Below are 20,248 nucleotides of genomic sequence, written 5' to 3'. Positions count from 1 at the left end.
TGTGTGAGGAAGGAGGCTGCATTGTGATGATGGAGGCGCAAAAGTGTGAATTCACTAGTGAGAGGGAATAATAGGAGCAGGAACAGGAATTGATAGAGAGTATTAAGAAGTAAGAGAAGAACGAAAGAAGCAGGATTTGAGGCACAGGTGAGGGAGGGGAATACCTACAATGAAGATCGGGGTACATAGGAACAGAGAAAGGAAACAGATCAGAGAAAGATAAAGGGTAACAAGGAAAATATAAGGGAGATATTTTGGAAAGTTTTATTATGATATTATGGAGATATGAGGGACAGTGTAAGTACACGAAAGAGACATGATGGAGAGGTAGAGGGACACAGAGAAAAGGTAATAGGACACAGTAGAGGTTGGGGACACAGGGTGGATAGCCTTGCATCCATTAATGTGTTTCATGTTATACTATATAGTGTTAGAGTGAAATTAGTTTTAAATTCATTTTATCAAAATCCCTAAACCTTCTGAGGGCCATCAGTGAAAGTTCCATACCAACACTTCTAAACTGCCACTTCAATCACTCAGTACAGGAATTTACAAGCCATGCATTTACAGTACAGCACATGAAACAGAAGGAACAAGGAATATATGTATAATGCCCCTTTGGGTAAATGTGTGTGATGCTCCAAATTGGGAAAAGTGAGGAGAGTAGCAGCAAAACTAGTGAGATTATATTCATAATTGTTGGGTGAATCAAGAATTCAGAGCTAAGTGATGAGATCCAGAGATAGGACTATATGAGGTTCCTGAGTATGAGATGACGAGAGACAAGTCCAGTATTATGCTAGCAAATATGTCTACTATGGATAAGTATAACTGAGAGGGCAGCTAAACTAAATTGCAGTTAAACTTGATCAATGAGATAGTTGGAATCCGGGAATGTGGGTACACGCTAAAGTGAACCGTGTGTGATGTAGTATGCAAAAGCCAAGTACTGCAGTCAGAGCCATAAATAGAAACTTGGCACGTGGAGCAAGAAGGAAATGTGACGCCCCTAGCCCTTACCTGAAACCTAAAATAATAATATAGCTGCGGCCCTTTCAGCTTTGTAGCCTGGGTGGTTGCCCCTCTCGGACAGCCCTAGTTACAGCCCTGACTCCAGTATAGGGGATCTCCCAGTAATGAGGAGGGTGGAAGCAATAATCTGCCACCAAAACCCCAGAGCAGGTGAAGAAAAGTGGGGAGCACCTGTTATACAATTAGAAAGTGTCCCGGATCTCCTGATAAGCTTGATGATAGGTGGAGCAGTAAATAATTGATTAACTTTCATTATATTGCTGCAGTGAAATGTGCTCAAGAGATTTATGATACAGTGACTACTGAGATGTGATGACAAAATAGTTTTTAAAAAGACTTTGTAAATAATTAGCCTCTAAATAAATACATAACAATTTATTCATAAAAGAAGATGACCAGGGGGTATATTTACTAAACTGTGGGGTTGAAAAAGTGGAGATGTTGTCTATAGCAACCAATCAGATTCTAGCTGTCATTTTGTAGAATGTACTAAATAAATGATAACTAGAATATGATTGGTTGCTATAGGCAACATCTCCACTTTTTCAACCCACAGTTTGGTAAATATACCCCCAGATATCCATTATATTCAACAGTCATGTCTGTGTATTGCTTTACCTGTGTCATCTATACTGTTTGGATCACCTTCATTACCTTGCATATGTATGAATTCGTGTTTGTCTTTTCTAACCCACATGAGCTGGAGAAGGAAAGAACTAAGCAACAGCCAAGCGGTCAGACCTGGAACAACACTCGATAGGAGTCATGGAAGACACACTGCCACACCACACACAGGTGAGCAAAGACTGAGGGCTAGATTACTAAACTGTGGGTTTGGAAAAGTGGAGATGTTGCCTATAGCAACCAATCAGATTCTATCTTTCATTTATTTAGTGCATTCTACAAAATGACAGCTAGAATCTGATTGGTTGCCATAGGCAACATCTCCACGTTTTCAAACCCACAGTTTAGTAAATATATACCCCTGAATGTTTTATACTGGTCATAGAACTCTAAGATGACTTCATGTATCCTTATATATAATATAATATAATTCAATTCAATGCAATACCTGAATGAAACAATATGTGGCCACCTTACTGGTCATTAAGTAGTATGATTAACTTCTCACCTACTAGAATAATGTAATAGCATAAATGCACTTCATCTGCAGAAAATAAAATGGTTTTTTTTTTGTTTTTTTTTAAAGTTTTATTTTTGAGAGGTCAATAGTAAACATCAGTCCAAGATAGTATCCATAACAATCAAATCAAACAAGTTCAAGGACCTATACATTCAGTGTATATCAAACAAATAAAATGGTTTTTAAAAAAAATGTAAACTAAAACATTGAGAATAATTGTGATTTCTAAGAAGTATAAATATATTTTTGTAATTAGAATCTTACAAGTGCCTGCATTCTATTTTGGTTATTTTAGATTTGACTTTTCTGGACCTTTAGTTCTCCATTAATAAACAGGTGCAATCCAAATAACACACTACAAAGTAAATCCCCTGGACATAACTCACTAATATAACATGTTTAAAGTTTAGTACATAGACTTTTTAAAGTATTCTGATAAAATCAGAACACAATGCAGCATTCATTCTGCAGCTCCCATCTTATTGAAGCTAATACATGTCATAGAAGACAACTGTGAAAAAAAACAATAAGAATCTAATGTGGTTAATAATTAAATGTAAGAGAAAACACACAGGACTCATGCTATGAATAAATTTTGTGATTCTTATTTTGCCAGACGATTGTCATAGAGGTTTAATTAGCACTGATGAAGAAAATGAATAATTTAATGAAATTAAAGGGTAAGTGCTAGAAGCATGCTGAACTGGTACGATAAGGTATTACTGCTGTGGAGGTAGGCAAGTTGTACTGATCGAGTTGTACTGATTCTCATTCTGTAGATTGAATTGTGTGTCTCAGGTGGTATGAATAGATGAAATGGAAATTATGCTAACTGCTAGTGCCAAGCAATATAATGTAAATTGTTCAAGATGACACTTACCTAAAACTGGCTAAAATGTCTTTACTATCCATGCGCTGTAATTTATTTGAGTAGCCCAAGGCCAGAAAATGTAAGAAACTATATTTTGCAAGACAGCTAAAGTTTGGCTTTTGCTTGGAAGCAACACATAATTCAAAGTTCTCTGGAGGGTTACCAACATTTCCATTTAAAAGATGAAAGATGTGTAAGGATCATAGAAACTGCATACTGAGCTGATAAAATGAATGACTGTCATGGCCCCTTTCAGGAATTGTGTCTTATTTTAAAAGGGTGGTACACTCTCCTAGTGTTATATGTCAATCATTACTTTAAACAGAGATTAGCCCGAAGAAATGGGGAAGGTGGTGTTCAGTTTATGAGAAGTTTTTGAGAGCTGCTTATACCAATCAGATGCTAAAGCAGGACTCCCCATCTCACTTTTAATTAAACTTTTTCTGGTTAATCATTGTCAGAACATGGATTGTCATTTAACACAAGAGAACTGTACACCCCCATTAAATATTTGGATTAAAATCTGGAAATTATGACACAATTGTTTTGGCTGTTGGACAGTCTCTATTCGTATTTTGAAAAATAATTTAGGGTTAATATCATGTTAAGAATGTAACAGGAGAGTTTTTGGAAACAGAGTTATTTTTGTAACGGAAGGCCTTGCTTCAAAGTAGCCTATGTGTTCTGATGGTTATTGTCAGACACTTCAAAGGGTTTCAATACTGGTGCCCTTCTCACTCTTATTATTTTTAAATCATTGATGTACAGAAAGGAAAATCAGGGAGGAAAACATACAAAGGGGAAATAGCAGACTTAAACAGATGTGTTCAGTACCAGTAATAATAAATGCTTTTGGTAAAATTTGCTCTAATGCAATTATATATTCACTATTAGCCTAAAAGGGAATACACATAGCTATGATGTTATATGAAAAGTACCAGCACTGTCTAGTAACTCCTGTTTTAATAATGATAATGTATGAAAGGTAATGTAAGGAGCTAAAGACTGTCTAATTGAAAATTCTGGGTCAATCTGATTCATATTTTGTTTTGTTGAGGTCTAGTCATTTAACTCAATGCTGTACACATGTCACTTATGTGACCTAACTAGCTGGGAGGATATCATAGTGGAGTATTTAAGCCCTATGATCTCCATTTGTCTTGGCTATAATTTTGTCTAAGTAAATAGGCTTGTGCCTATACTGCATTCTCTTTTGTTTTGGTAACATATGACAAGTAACATTTAGGCATAGGTTTTTTTATTTTCTATAACGTTCTTGGTTACTGCCGCAAGTTTATGATGCAATTCCAATTGCGACCGTCCTTAATGGTGAAGGTGGGAATGTGTTGCGCTGTTTGTGCTACCATGGTAAGCCGATATGTCGAGACAATATGAATTTTAGTCTGTGGATCCTAATATATTTTATGCAATAAAAATGTGGTCCACATAAATAGGGACTTTCAAGCTCTCCACAAGTGTTGATACACTATGGCCATGTACAATATGACCATTTATTAAAAACATCATCCCGGGACAGAGCATCCAATAAAAGGCTATCCCAGCATTAACTTTACTTTTACAATAACTCTGGGGTCTGACGGAGTCTTTAATGTGCATGTATGACCTTCGTTTGGGCATGCGCAGAGCCATGTTTCATTAGTTAATAGAGAGGAGGGCACGAAGGATGCCAGAGAGGGATCTGACAATCCATCTCCTGTAATAGTCTCTTTATAGAACCAAATGGCTAATGCCATCTTCAGATGCATTTTGGAGCTTGTTAAACTGGCCCAGAATGCAGTCCCCATTAAGAACTATGGGGAACTATGGGGATCTATGATATATATCTATGATATCTCCTGCGTTAGGATGTTGATAAATAAATTTTTTATTTAGAAATGCCTAAACCATGTAGAAAAAAATGTTTTGCATGAGTTAAGGTTTAATAAATATGCCCTTAGATGAGTACCATTATTTATCTCCAAATTTGCTGACAGGAAATCATTGCTAAAAGTCTATATGTATATAGTGTAAGTATTGATTGCAAAAATCACAAATCTGAAAGCCCAAATTTGCTTAAAACCTGCCTCATTTATCCCCAACGGAGTCTATTGAATGCCTTCTCTGCTTCCAGAGAAAGCAACAAAAATATTCGCAATTCCCAGCATGAAAAACTATTATATTAGCCCCTTCAGTGTTAAAGATAAGCACCTATTCTTTAATAGAGCTAAGCACAAGTCATACTCATCCTTAGCACACACAGAATTCATATACCTACAAGTTATACTTTCCTGCCCTTCGGGGAAGAGGCTGAGCATATTGACGTTATTCTGCCCACACCCCCATCAAAAGTGCTCAATCTCCCCATACTGGCTCTTACAGACTTAGGGGCACCCTCATTTGATAGTGGGGAGTCTCTTCTTCTCTTCTTTCAAATGCCATGGCCCCTGAAAAGTTAATTTTCTGGTGATTAAGTGGGATCACCAGAAAGTATCCCCTACATTGCAGAAATCATTAAGAAGTCCAGGGATTGGAGAGACTCTCCCCTATCCTGTCTTCAACAAACTCAGAGGCAGTCTAAGAAAGTGATCCTTAGGAGTTATTTTCTGCAGATCACCCTACACTACAAAAATACTAGAAGAGCCAGGAATGATGCATCATCATCATCACTAATTCCGCAGCGCTGTACAAAGAACTCATTCACAACAGTCCCTGCCCCATTGGAGCTTACAGTCTAAATTCCCTAATATAGACACACACTCACACAGACAGAGAGACTAGGGTGAATTTTGATAGCAGACAATTAACCTACCAGTATGTTTTTGGAGTGTGGGAGGAAACCGAAGCACCCGGAGGAAACCCACGCAAACACAGGGAGAACATACAAACTCCTCACAGATAAGGCCATGGTCGGGAATCGAACTCATGACCCCAGCGCTGTGAGGCAGAAGTGCTAACCACTAGGCCACCGTGCTGCCCATTAGGAGTTATTATCTGCTAATCATATGTGATCACTAAAGTGATCATGGTGGAAAGTGATCATGGTGGAAAGTGATGAGACTTGCTGTGTCACAGTGCTGGTATCATGGGTTTGGTTCCGATCAAGGACTTGTATATATAGACTTTGTATCTTCTCCCTATGTTTGTGTGTTTCCTCTGGTTTCTTTGGTTTCCTCGCACACTACGAATACATACTGGTAGGTTAATTGATTTCTGTCTACATTAACCATAGGGTATGTGTTCGTTTCCTGTTTGACATATTTAATGGTTGCTTTTATCAGTAGCAAGACATTCAAAACTCAAAGTCTGAGATGCCAGATGTGCTTAAATAGACAAAAGAATGTCAGATGGTTATTTGCTGCATGCAAAAGCTGAATAATTTGGTCTAAGCTAAATGGTGCTTTTTTACTGACTTCAGTTATCGCTAAGTGAAAAATCTTCATGCAAGACTGATTCTATGAGATCTTGCTTGTCTTATCATTGATATTCAGAGAGCGAAATGATAACGAATAAAGGGCAATTCCAGGTCCAGGCCCATGTGACAGGACAGGAGCCAGGCACAGAATAAATTCCTAGAACAGTCTTGACAAGGTCTTAACCTCTAGTATGCCACCAGGAGTAATGGGAACTTATGTAAGTGTTGGCTCTGTGCAGGTGCACAGGAGATTAGTATAGAAATTAGCTGATGTTTCAGTACAGATCTTGGAGAACAGATGCAGGAGGATAGCAAAATGACTAATCCAGCAGAACGCTAACACAGAGTGAACCAGTGGTCAAACTGAAATGATACTACTAAGGTGCGGTAAGAGAGTGTCAAAAACAAGCCAAGGGTGATGTGGAGCCCTATGTTGGGTGTAGCCCCTGTCCAGTTGTGAGGTGGTTTAGGTGCAAACTTCAAGATACCTACCTCTAGAAGTTCTCTTACTGGCCACCCAGGTCAAGCTCAGTACTCTTCATCCCAAGAAACAGTGGGTATTTACACAGGTGCCCCTGCAAATACAGGTTTAATAAAAAGAAAGTTGAGTACTATGTGAACTCATGCTTAGTACATCCGTACAATCACAGCTGTAAAATGAGTGGGTGCCAGACCATCTGTTACTGATGACATAATCACTTTTATTGTATATTTTCACTTGAGCACAGTTCTTGACTGTATAAATCAAAGTTGATGTATAACATAATTACCCTCAGAGCCTGCATACGCTCTGATTGAGACTCTGTCTCTCGTTCTCCTGCTACTGCGTTAACTCCCTGTTCGATCCTGGGCCATGCCACACTTAGTACTATTGGGTGGACAGTCTCAACTTGCACACCCACTAGGATGCCTCACATATACCCTCCTAGCTTTCGATTTCCTGAAAAGTCAGGCTGACAGCACCAGACTTGGATCAAGCTTTTACTGCCATTCCCAGGAGTATCTCCAATTTCTATTGCTAAAGCTGGGTCTTGGAGTCTTGCTCTTAGGACTCACTCTGGCACTCAATTCCCCTGACAGCATTATCTCTCATTATCTCAGGCCCGATTCTAGTTGGCATGCGTTAAAGGGTTTCTCCCTTCTCACGCCCTGAGTTTTCCTGCACACTGAGAGATTTTCTCCTGAACTGACAGTGTTTCTTGTCCCAAACCAAGGGGGATTTTTCCCAGGCTGTGGATATTTCAATGCTGTGGTCCCACCACTACACTCGAGTCCTACCTCAGAGGTGGTTCCCACATTCAGGGTTAGTCATAAATGGTATTCACACATGATGTTTGGCAAAAGGAAAACCACTCCTTCTGAAATACTATACTGTTCTTTGCACCATGTCATTAAAGAGTAATTAAAGCCAATATCTGACATTAATATATATTAAAGTTAGTGCATTACAGAGCAGAATGATATACATGAAATACAGTAACTGGAGTGTTTATATAATGTAGAGATGTTCAATGAGCCTCGTGTTTTGTTTTTCGGGTTTGGGTCTGGATTAACTTCGTGTTTTTTTTCTTGTGCTAAAATCACAAAATTTGCCTCTTTTTTTATCCCTACATTATTATTAATAACCTCAATAACATCATTAATTTCCAGGCAATTTTTGTCAAGTGACAAGAACACTGCTTCCCCTGTTTCTGTGTGAGCAATGATGCTGGATCTCCTGCAGAGGGAGGTACTTATGGAATTCAAAACCCACGAGATCCGACAACGCAATGACATTTTGCCTCGATTCAGATCAGAGGACGTGCGAAAGTAACAAGTCGGCTCGCAAGCCTACTCGGATCCACCGGGTGGGTTCTGTTTTCAAAAAAAGAGCCTGAGCATCTCTAATATAATGTGTATATAATTTAATGTAAATATGGGCTTTATAATCATATCCATCTTCAGCATATTGCCATGTTACTCAATTCCTAAATCAGGTAGTCACAGAGTGAGTAACAGTTTAGTTATACCTGCTAACTATCCAGATTTAGGCAGGACAGTCTTGATTCTTGGATACTGTCCCATTGTACCGACAGATTGGACGCTTTCCCCACTGCTGAGAATTTTGGGAGGAATGTCTCGCTATTCCATAATCAAGTGGCAACTCCTGTTTATTATGTGACCACACCACCATCACCACAAGATAGCCACACCCCCTTGCTGATCCTGAATATTGGAATGTTGGCATGAATGGCTTAGCAGAAAACACTGTGTCGATTTGGTTGATTGATACACAAGGTTAGTGCCAGTGAAGTCACAAAAGTTCACACCACTGCAGTCACAGCTTTTTTAACCTGCATCTGATCCAGAACATATAGATGATGAGCACAACATATGGTCACCTACATTATTTATACTGCAATTCTTTTGTATAAATTTAGAAAAAGACAATTATTAAGCTAAAGTTACTGTGAGAAAGAAAATCAGGAAAAAAAAATGAGCAGAAATGTTCTGAATTTAAATGTTCATGTTATATTTAAAGCACATATTGAACAACAGGAAATCAAATGTATTTAATTTAATACAACCAAATTATTAACAAAGAAAAAACTAAATATAAAAATTATGTCTTTGGAAGTGCTTGAGCTTCAGCTAATAGTTAAACAAAAATCCCCAAAAATAGTTTCACATAATCAAACATCCTAATTTGGGCAGGAGAATCCTGATTTGAAGGCTCTGTCCCACCACCCCAATTAGGACAGCTTTGACAGCTTTGCAGGAGGGAAATTTGTAAAATATGTGTCATTCACTGCTTCTCTGCAATGTTATTTTTGCAAACAGGTCCAACTTATTTCATAAAACTAGTGTGAAATAAATTGAGAGAGTTACCAACATATTTAGCCTTTTTATAAACTAAATGTATATATCTCTTTTTCTCCCAGGAAACATAAAGAGAAATATAAAGTTTTCTATAGCATTCTCCATTTTTCCATCGGACATCATATATGAAAGTAACAGCCCTGTGGATTCCTTTTACAAACCCCATATGTCAAATACTGGTGGAATAATCACCCACAAGTGACTAGGAACAATAAACCTCCTATGTCATTCAATTTGTTTTCATTTTAGACAAGCAAAAAATGTTGCTTTTATGACAGCAATGCTTTTAAGGCCGATTGTTATAGATGAGCGCAGGACAGAAATAACAATGGTATTATGGGTATCTGCTAAATGTACTGGAGTGATATGACAATCTACTTCACTGATACAATATATAATTCATTATAAAGCAACTGCCATTTGCAGAGTCAGCCATGCACAGCTCATGTAAAGCTTGCCCTTTTATCGTGAGAATAGAAAACGCAGAACAAGGATTGCATTGGTATTACAAATATGAATACTGAACATTACTGCTGTTCTACTTCTCTGGCAGCTTAAAGGACCACCAAACTGGAAACGCAAACTGCTTCATTACATACAGCAAATAATGCTATTTACACACACACACACACACACACACACACACACACACATATAGAGCAATGAATGTACAATAAGGTTTCATTTAGAGTTGCATGGAAAGATGCGCATTCTGTATATGAGCAAAAATGCATCTGCATTTTTTTACATCAGCATTTCAAGTTCGTATTACAATATACGCAACATAAAATAGGTCACACAGATGCATCTGGCACAAATATACAACAGTCATCACCAACTCATAAACTTGCACACAGCCAACAGATGAACAAAGATACGCTTCCTAAAAGGCACAGAGGCTGTGATAATCTGCAGATAGATGTGCTGGAGACTCAGAGAACAAGTAGCAATAATCTGCAGAGCGTTACCACAGGATAGTGGAGTAGTCACAGAGGCTGTGTTGATCTGCGGACAGATATGCTGGAGACCTCAGAGAACAGGCAGCAAACAGGAGCCAGGGAACAGGATATCTGAACGGGAGAGAAGACCTGAAGATCTGGCAACTTGGTAGAGAAGCAGGTGCTTCAAATAAACAGAGCTGACAGGCAATTAGCCAATCAAGAGGATGCAGGAAGTATTGAACAAACCAGGTGTGTGCGTGCTCAGTTCAGACCAGCAAGTGAATGCAGGAAGAGAGAAACATGTGAGAACAGTGACCATAATGCAGGTTTAGCTGGTGTAATGTGTGACACCCAATTTAACAGTGGGGAGACTAAAATTAAATCTACCATTCGTAAACATTGGTATATTTTGAAAAAAGACCCAGTATCAACCAATATCTTACCAGATAAACCTGTAGTTATGATCAAGGCAAAAAAAAAGCGTGCCAACGCATAGTGTAACTCTTAAAACACTTTAAATAGGTGCAAAGGTACCAATGGGACTCATACCAAAGCAATAGAAATAATGAGCTTATCTGGTATATATAACCAACGGAGGGAATGTAGAAGCATTCTATCAATTTGTGAAAAAAAAATTCTATAAAGAGGTTAGTACTAAGAATTATAAGAAAAACATTTCAGTGTTGGAAAATATGTGCTTTAGATAATTTAATGAACAATGAAAAATTGGTTATTAAACAGGCCGAAAAGGGAGAGGGGATAGTTATTTTAAATAGAAGTCATTACATAAAAGAGGGATTATTGGGAGATGTGGAGTCTTTTATGAGGTCCTGGATGTTGACCCCACTAATGATTTTGTTTCTAAATTGAAGATTATATTATATAAGGCTTTAAATAATGGCATAATTAATCAAGATGACTTATCCTATATACTTCAGGAATATCCAATAATCCTTATTTTTTATTAACTTCCCATAAGTACATAAGTCCGTGCTAAATCCCCGGGTAGACCAATAAATGCAGGTATAGACTCCTTAACTTTTCATGCTTCACAATATGTTGAAATTTTCTTGAAAAAATATGTAGTAGATTTGCTAACTTATTTAAAGAATACTACCTCTCTATTGCAGATTTTAGAAACTATCTGTTGGAAACAAGGGTATAGATGGGTAACCATTTATGTTCAGGCCCTTTATAAATCTATAGATCATGCTAATGGTATAAAGGCTATTGCTTACTTTCTAGGGCTTGATAATACCTTGAGTGATGCTCATAAGGAATTTATATGTATATTGGCCATGTTCATTTTATCACGGAATTTTTTTAAATTTTTGGATGTCTTCTACTTCCAAATATGTGGCACGGCGATGGGCATAACATTTGCACCTAGTCTTGCAAACCTCTACATGGGAAAATGGGAATTAGACCTTGTACATAATGATAATAATCCCTATTTGAAACATATAATATTTTATCATAGGTACATTGACGATTTTATAATGATTTTGGAAGGCCCAATAAATGTGCTGGAAATATTTTTTAATTATTTGAATAGAAATTATCTGAATCTGAGGTTTAACTTTTTGGATCTGCCCTTGGAAATAAAAAATGGGTTGATTACTGCAAAGACATTTATTAAAAAGTTATACTAATAGGTACTTACACTATAGAGGCTTCCATCAGAGGAAATAGAAATAATATTCCTTTTTCGCAATTTAACCATGTTAAAAGAAATTGTACTGCTGAAATAACCTGTGGCGAGCAAATGCAAATTTTTGTGGATCGGTTTAAAGAAAGAGGATACCCTGATCAGGTCATTAATGATGCTTTAGCTAAAACACAGAGCCTTGATAGAAAAGAGAAGCTTACATATAAAATGAAGAAAGAAAAGGATATTAAAATTACTTTTATAACCGGATATAATAGAGAAGAGAAGAAAATCAGATGTATTCTTAATAAACACTGGGGTGTCATTCAGATGGACCCAATTTTGGGTAAAGTAGTCAACAAAAAATGGATATAGTATTTAAGAGAACAAAAAATTTGAAAGCACTTATAGCACCTAATATGCTAAAAATGAAAATAATACAAAAGGGACTTTTTTAAATAAGACCATGGAATTTTACAGATACTCCAGTTGTAATATGTGTAAATTGCTTGATGTGAAAAATAAAACATTCACAGCCTCTCGTAAACAGCAAGAATTTAGAATTGAAGATTTGATGAACTGTAATACCCCCCCTGTGATCTATGTAATAGAATGTCGCTGTAATGTGAGGAAAACAAAAAGGGCTGTTAAGTTGAGGATGCAAGAACATATTAGGGCTATTAAGAAGTTAGAGCTTTATTCAGTCTCTAGGCATTTTTTAAAATATCACGGGGGAGATTATAGTGGTTTTCAGTTTAAAGAAATAGAACATGTCAGTTTGGGAGATAGGGGTGGCAATCTGGATAATAAACTTGCATGCCGGAAGATGTACTGGATTTTTACACTTGATACCCTAACACCTATGGGGCTCGATGAAGGCTTTAAGATTGCCCCTTTCATCTAATTATTATTTTTTTCTCCTTTTTCTCTTTCTTATGTCTTTGTCTAGGTTTTATGTGATTTTATATTTATATTTTATATATTCAAGTTTTTATATATTTTATATGCGTTCTGTATATAGAGGGATTTCATGTTTCCGGAACTGGTTGTTGCTTATTTATGTACATTTATAGAGGGATTTCATGTTTCTGGAAGTAGTTATTGTTTAACTAGTTCTATTTTAAATCCATGTATAAATCTTTGTATAAATTATATGATTTGGAATATGTTTTTTTGTTGTTATGATACATAAGGCAGTTTTATTCGATCGGAAGTGACACTCCGAATCAGTATTATATTAGTGTAATTGTTTTATCAGCAATATACCAGTATATGCTGCCAATATCTGAATAGGGGCCGTTCAGATTACCGGAAGATGTATTCCGGAAGTTCGTCACCTGAAGTTGACGCGCGGCTATACGAGATAAAATGCCGGCGTCCATGTGATTGGGAAACACAGATTATTTAAACCTTGTTTTTGTCACAATATGGAGATACCCTTTGAGAAAGTCGTAAATTCCGAAACGCGTCAGTCAATGGCGGACTGTATATTTCACTTGTAGTCGTGTTGGGACTTTATTTTCCTCATCTGGCCGGGAATCCTGAGAGGAATGTTCCATTTGGGGAACTACAGATAACCCCATTTATATGATTTTTATGTACGGGCTAGGAGTTAGGGTTAGCTCTAAGTCTTAACCCTAACCCTAGCACCCCTAACATATATATGTGTGTGTGTGTGTGTGTGTGTGTGTGTGTATATATATATATATATTTGTGTATATAATGTGTGTGTCTGTCTATCCATCTATCTATCTCGTAATTTACCACATCTCTAGGGACAGGTGAGATTCCAGCGAGTCTGCAGGTACTGGCTGCAGAGTAAGACTCCTAGCTGGAACATGCACAGGTGGAGGACAGGGTCTAATAAAGTAAATAGAATACTGAGTTATTTGTGATGTGAACATTAAAAACATAGTTATCCAATTAAGAAGTTGTTGTACCTCTCATCTATCGGGTTTCAGCATGTATATAATATTCAAAAGATCGGTTTAGGGGTACCATCTCCTGGGGTAGACGGCTGCACTTCACATGCAAGTAACCAAGTATGTCACACCAGTCTAGTGCTTTGGTTTTAAATAGCCTCAGCTAGTTTTATTTACTCACACAGCTCCCCAAGACCTGGAGAGGTAGATCGGGGCAACAGCAGTACTCCAGGGACCAATTGTCCCTTTCCTGTCAGGGGCAGAGATTAATATATATCTCAACACCAGCCTGACCTCAGCTATCACTCTTAGTGAATGCCAACTTGCTGTTCTCTAGAGCTCTCATTTTAATCCAGAAATGCCCTCATCAGCAATTCCAGGACCAGCCTGATTGGTCCTTTCCTTTCTTTACCTTTCCACAGGTAAACATACAGATGAGGAGATAGCAGATAAATCATTCCTGATTTAATTAGGAACAGATATTGTTATGTGGCTATACAGGAAAGTTTGTTTTAACAGAGATCAGGATCCAGACACCTTTACATTTAAATACACAATGCTTTCCTCTGTAATTAAACTTCGACCTCTGTCTGTAGACCCATTTCCTATGCTAGCACACACAGACCCACAACTAAATGAAGACAGGAAACCACCTGGTGTGATATCCATTCATACAGGACTGGTGGACACTAACCCTTTTGCCTAGACTGAAAAAATGGCCTAGTCTGCATGCTAAATATACAGGCTGGCAGTTACTTCAATACAGAATATACATAAGCTAAAATATGACTGACAAATATGGGCAAACCAGAGGGCTAGAAAAAGTATATGTTTGATAGTCCGCAGTCACCTCATTACCTCACACCCCCCTTTCCCCTGGTGCCCCTGCTCCTAACATACAAACCTTTTTCATTCTTTTGGTCAACATATGGTGCACCTTGTGGCTGAATGTCATGTTGAATCTGATTTGCAGTTGATTAAGATGTTTTCTCCGTCATTCGAACAATCCTGCCCTGCAAACTTTGAGCAAGTTTTCTCATTCCAGGGAGCTTGGTTACAGTGCCATGGCCCTTAAACTTCCTATTAACATTACGTACAGTGGAAATGGGAACATCAAAGTCTCTGGAGATTGATTTCTGAACTTTGCAGTCAACTCTTTTTGTTTTCTCCATGATTATTGCAGTGCACAAAGTAATTCAAATAGAAGAATGAGTCATTTTCTCTATTTCTGCTTTAATGAGTGATTTTATATTACAGGCACCTGTTACTCATAGTCATCACCATACTCATCATCCAGCTAATTATTTCTAACTACGACTGTAAGGTGCTTGTTCAGCCCTTGTAAAGATGTCTGTGTGGAATAAGCTACAACTTATTACATGTTCCTGCTTTTTGTGTTTCATACCACTGCAAACCAAAGATGCAGACACCAAAATATTTTTGCATTTCAACAATTTTCAGGAAAGAAATGGTGACTGTTTATATCAGATTTTATTTCTTTATGTTCTCCCCAAAAAAACTTTTCCCCAATCAATTTTTATATATATATAAGTTAACCCATGCATGATACTCATGCATTCTAGTCAAATCAAGATACTTAAGGTGTTAAAAAGGTTCTTGTCATGCATTTGGGCCATAGCCCAGGCCTCCTCAGGGGAAGAGCGTTACTTCCCGACGCAAGCGCCCTTTTTTAACGTGGTTTTGTCCACATGTCACCACCTCATCATTTTTCTCCATCACCTCATCCTTCATCTTTATCGCCACATCTATCCAGATGTCTATCCAGACACAGGGATCTCTTTCAGCGGTCCTGAGTATCACACTCCTCTCGCTCTGTCACCCTCGGCAACCACCAACCACTCCCTACTGTCACCCCCAGCAACCACCAACCACTCCTCACTGTCACTTCTCCTTCAAGAAATATATATATATTTTTTTTAAATCTTTATAAACACTTTTAACAATTAACAAATTAAATTAACAAATTAAAAACATCTTAGTATACCAAATTTCAGCTCTTTCTGAGTTTTTTTTCCCCACACACACTAAGAATTTAGTAGGTCAGTGTATAACTCCGCCCAGCAGGTGGCGCTGCAGCTTGTTTTTTTTCCCCACACACACACACACACACACACACCGACTAACACACGCCACTAGGCTTTTATATTATAGAGATATATATATATATATATATATATATATATACCGTATATATATATATATATAAAATTCTCTCTCCTACTAAGCAGCACTATTCGTAAGTAAAATATTATTTGGGATTAGTTCATAGGGACACCTGCTAGAGGCCTAGAAACACCTATTTGCTGATTTGTTGTTCTGCCTGGTGAGAGATGAAATTTATTGACTGTGAAAAGTCAAGGTGGACATGCAATCAATGCCTTTTCATATTAATTTTGTGACTCTACTGTCAGCTTTCCTATCACTGCTAAAGGAAGAAGCATCCGCAGCAGTGATTTTCACTGCTTACAGACAAGCATCGAAACCAGTGGACAGACAGGTGACCTGTAGGCCTGAAATTATGCTTTGCATATTATTTCTTCTAAAATATGGGTGTGTTTATAGTCCACAAAAAGTGGTATTTAATCATTTTGTAATATCGGAGAACAATAATGTAATTTATTTCATATAAACTGATAAATACTAAATGTAAACAGTAACTAATGTGCCTATTTTTTATTAAACCCAGTTTACACAGGGAAGAGATCAGAAAAAGGTTGCCGTGAAATTTCCCACATTTCAAATTTTTCAGCAGAGCAGACTGTCTTGCACCGGTGCGAAGTTCCAGCAACACAAGTCTCGAATTTCGCATTTGCTTCACTATTCCGCACTGTAGTTTATAGTGTATGAATAGAATTGAGACAAAGACGGTCAAACTCTGTTGTGTGTTTGGACTAAGAGTAGGAATAAGACTAGCACAGCAAAGCGCTACAAGAGTAATAGCAATAGTAATAATAGGAATACAGCAGCTGAAATTCACACAATTTGCTCTTCGGCTGCTGCCTAACACAATTACAGTATTGATCACAATGAGAATTGCACTGTTCTGTTTGACTAAGTAATTGTCTTTCACAAACTTATGAAATACTTATTATCTCAGACTTGGTACTGTTAGTTCAGGACCACATACATACATACATTGGCAGAATACACTTTTTTATTTCTGTGTCTTCCTTTTTATCCCACTCATTTTATAATTCTGTAAGTTTCCCTTTTATTTCTAGAAATAATTCGATTTTAAGTATGGTAAGTATAACTCAAGAAAAAACATCCCAAAGTTAAACATCAACAGACACAATGTACAATTAAATACACCACTGTGTTACACAGGGAATTATTATATGTTTAGATACAAACTATCCAGGGATATTGCTGAGGCTTACTGACAAAGGAACATCACTGCATTTTTAGTATTGGAGAGAATTGGACAGTATTAGAATTCATTCATGCAGGTGCAGTAGGCAGTGTCAGCAGATTTCCACACAATAGGATTTCCTTAGAAGAAAGAGTTTTCTGACCTGAAACACAAAACACTGATGAATCTGCGGAGTGTACACACAGGTGCAAATTGCCCAATGCAATCTTGAATGTGTTTTTTCATGCCCATTAAAGCTGGGATGTGTTATTCCATGCCTTGACTCTGCATTGCCGGCCTCAGAAAAATCACTAATATTTTGATATTATTTTCATTTGTAAATTATTACAAAAGTGGGATCAGTTTTTGCTCTCATTTAAAACAACATATATGAACTGTTTTAACATAGAGATACAGTATGTTTGACACAGCAATTTCACTGCATCAGTTTGACATGAACTTCAGATCACTTATCTGTGGGTACTTTCAACTATCTAACTCTCAGCTGTGGCGTCCCACTTACCTCCATTACCTTCTTCATATCATGACTGTTCTGTTACAATCATCACTGTTCTCAATCACAAGAATGGACAGGTCACGGCCTCCACAAGACTCACCCTCATATCTTGAAATACTCTGGGCCTCATTTACAAAATGCATTTGATGCACACCACAAATACACCTTGATGATCTTCCCTAAGCAAGGTTCTTGCCCGCAAACTAGAATTTATCCCATGGGTAATTTAGTTTGGGGGTGCACAATTGGCAATATATGATGAGACCCAAACACCAACAGCTCTAACCTAATGCAAAATTTAACTTCTTTTTTGAAGTGGAAATGACTGTATCACTTCACACAACAAGAAACGTTCTTAAAAATAGCCCCTCTACACACACTTGTCTGATTTTTACAATCTTGCTCTGCAAAAGAAAATTACATTTTGCCACTGCTCCGGTGCTAATCTGTACCTTGCTAGGAGTGACTTCACACCACCCAACTTCTTCCCTCAGGCTGTGTAAACTTCTGCTCTTCTGCAGATGCCACCATTGTGCTTCACAGACCCTATAGCGCCTTAATGGCACTTAGGTCTGGAGATTTTTTCCAACTGAGGTGCACAATTGGACAAAATTAAGTTTGAACTGCGGGGTGTATGTTTTGCACTTCATTCCTCCCCACTTCAATACAGTGGACAGACAGGTGAGCAGGAGATGCAAATTGATAACAAAAAGGTGGTCTGATTGTAGTCAAGCGCACAGTTGCTATCTCTATCTCTCATTCTGTCATAATAGTTGGGATATATACTATGCTAGAAAAACCACCAGTACCTGGTGCAGCAACACCTCTAAATTGAAACGAGTGACATGCTTTATCAAATATTGAAATATGTGCATATATTGTTGGTTGAAGGTTATTAATTTTTTAAGCCTGGCAATTGTGTTTCCTGGGGTTCATTTGCTCAGTTCAACAAAATAAATCAAGTTTGTACAACTGGTCATTTAAACAAAAAATATTTGCTGTTCAAAAATTACATAAAAGAGACATAAATAAAACAATATCATTAAGTATAGTAAAATGTAATTATGTAATGAAATAGTGGTCAACTTTTTTATTCAAATGAATTCCAGTTGTCTGAGTTAGTCATTAAGAAATACTGCCTTGGATGGAAAAAGTATTACTTATCAAATCACTTATCTGGTTGTCACAGGACTGAAAATTCCAGGAGCCAGTAGCCAATGTGCCAAAAGTATGGCAGGCACCTACAGCTAATGATGTTTTATCTATTGCTGTAAATGGATGTACATCTTCCATGGCTCCTTAAATATCATAATCAATGTTTCATTATGTAGGGTACCTCAAGGGAGAGGGGTGGTAAATATCACTGCTAGGGTAATCTCACATCTTTCTCAAATCCTCAAATACTGTGCCGCACCTGACTCATATTCTCCCCTCGTTGTTGCAGATATTTGCAGGGTCCACCAGCGGTTGGCTCGGCAAACCCTTGCCCAACTCCCTACAAATGATTGCTGATAATTAAAGATATGCAATGACAATAGTACAATATTAATGCAAAGGATTAACTACACAATGCCATTTATTAATAGCACTGAATGATGTCAATCAATAATGGCAACTTATAGCAGATATATAACATTGTTAAAATGTCAGGTTTAACAATGGCAAACTCTTAGTAACTCTATTTAGCAATATATTTGATAACTATTCTAGTTTTTAAAAATGTGGCTGTGTAGCAGTACCATGTTAAGTGTCTCACGACTTGCCTAAATCACTGGATTGGGAGTTTTAGAGTGGGTAGCTTTCCAAATCAAACCTACGAGCACACATCCTGATCTAAGTATATCCAGTTGAATGTAAACTCTGAGCATAAACTCTCTCTCTGACTTATAACAAGATGAGGCAGCAATATACAGTATTAGAAGTCTCTGCAACAACTATGGTGATGAAGATAATGATGAAGAAAAAGGAGTCTCTTTGCAATGAAGACAATAAAAATTATAACTCTCACTCTGAAGAAGAAGAGAGGTAAAACAGGGATTATGTAATGTTTGGTTGGAAGACAATACTGATAGTAGTAACCCCTTGAATAAAAACAACATAGATAAGTATAACAGATGAGTACAGAGTAGTCTCTGTGTAGGGCAGCCCAAGTCCAAACCTCTAGCTCAGGTGGGTTGCAGTAGTGGATGTTAACATGTGCATAGTGAGTCTGTAACAGATTACTCATACTTGCTGTAGACACTAACCAGAAAGTCTGGCTGGCTCTTGAACACAGATCAAAGGCCTGAATTATTCTCTAGTGATTGAAAGACTGTGATATAGTAATAGTAACAATAGCAGGCACCTGGAACAGTTGAAATGGAACAGGAATTTCTGCAAAAAACGAATGATTCCAGGCACCTTCTGGACCACTGGACTGGTTGTGAATTCAGACTCTGTCTGGACCTCTTGAAATGACATGAACTCTTGGACCTATGAACTACACCTTGACTTCCTCTTGACCGCTAGACTTCGACTCCAACTACATGT

General features: G+C 37.5%; 1 long non-coding RNA gene across 1 annotated transcript in view; it reads left to right on the top strand.

Moving 5' to 3' along the window:
* Window positions 1-20,248, top strand: part of LOC142157668 (uncharacterized) — a 103,169-nt gene that overhangs the window by 72,397 nt on the left and 10,524 nt on the right. The window contains exon 3 of the long non-coding RNA XR_012692559.1: window positions 1,733-1,827. This is a non-coding gene — a long non-coding RNA (uncharacterized LOC142157668). The remainder of the gene's footprint in view (window positions 1-1,732; window positions 1,828-20,248) is intronic.

Source organism: Mixophyes fleayi, chromosome 5, assembly GCF_038048845.1.
Source record: "Mixophyes fleayi isolate aMixFle1 chromosome 5, aMixFle1.hap1, whole genome shotgun sequence".
Taxonomy (NCBI): domain Eukaryota; kingdom Metazoa; phylum Chordata; class Amphibia; order Anura; family Limnodynastidae; genus Mixophyes; species Mixophyes fleayi.
Note: the sequence above shows the minus strand (reverse complement) of the source record. Positions and strands in the feature narration are given on the sequence as shown.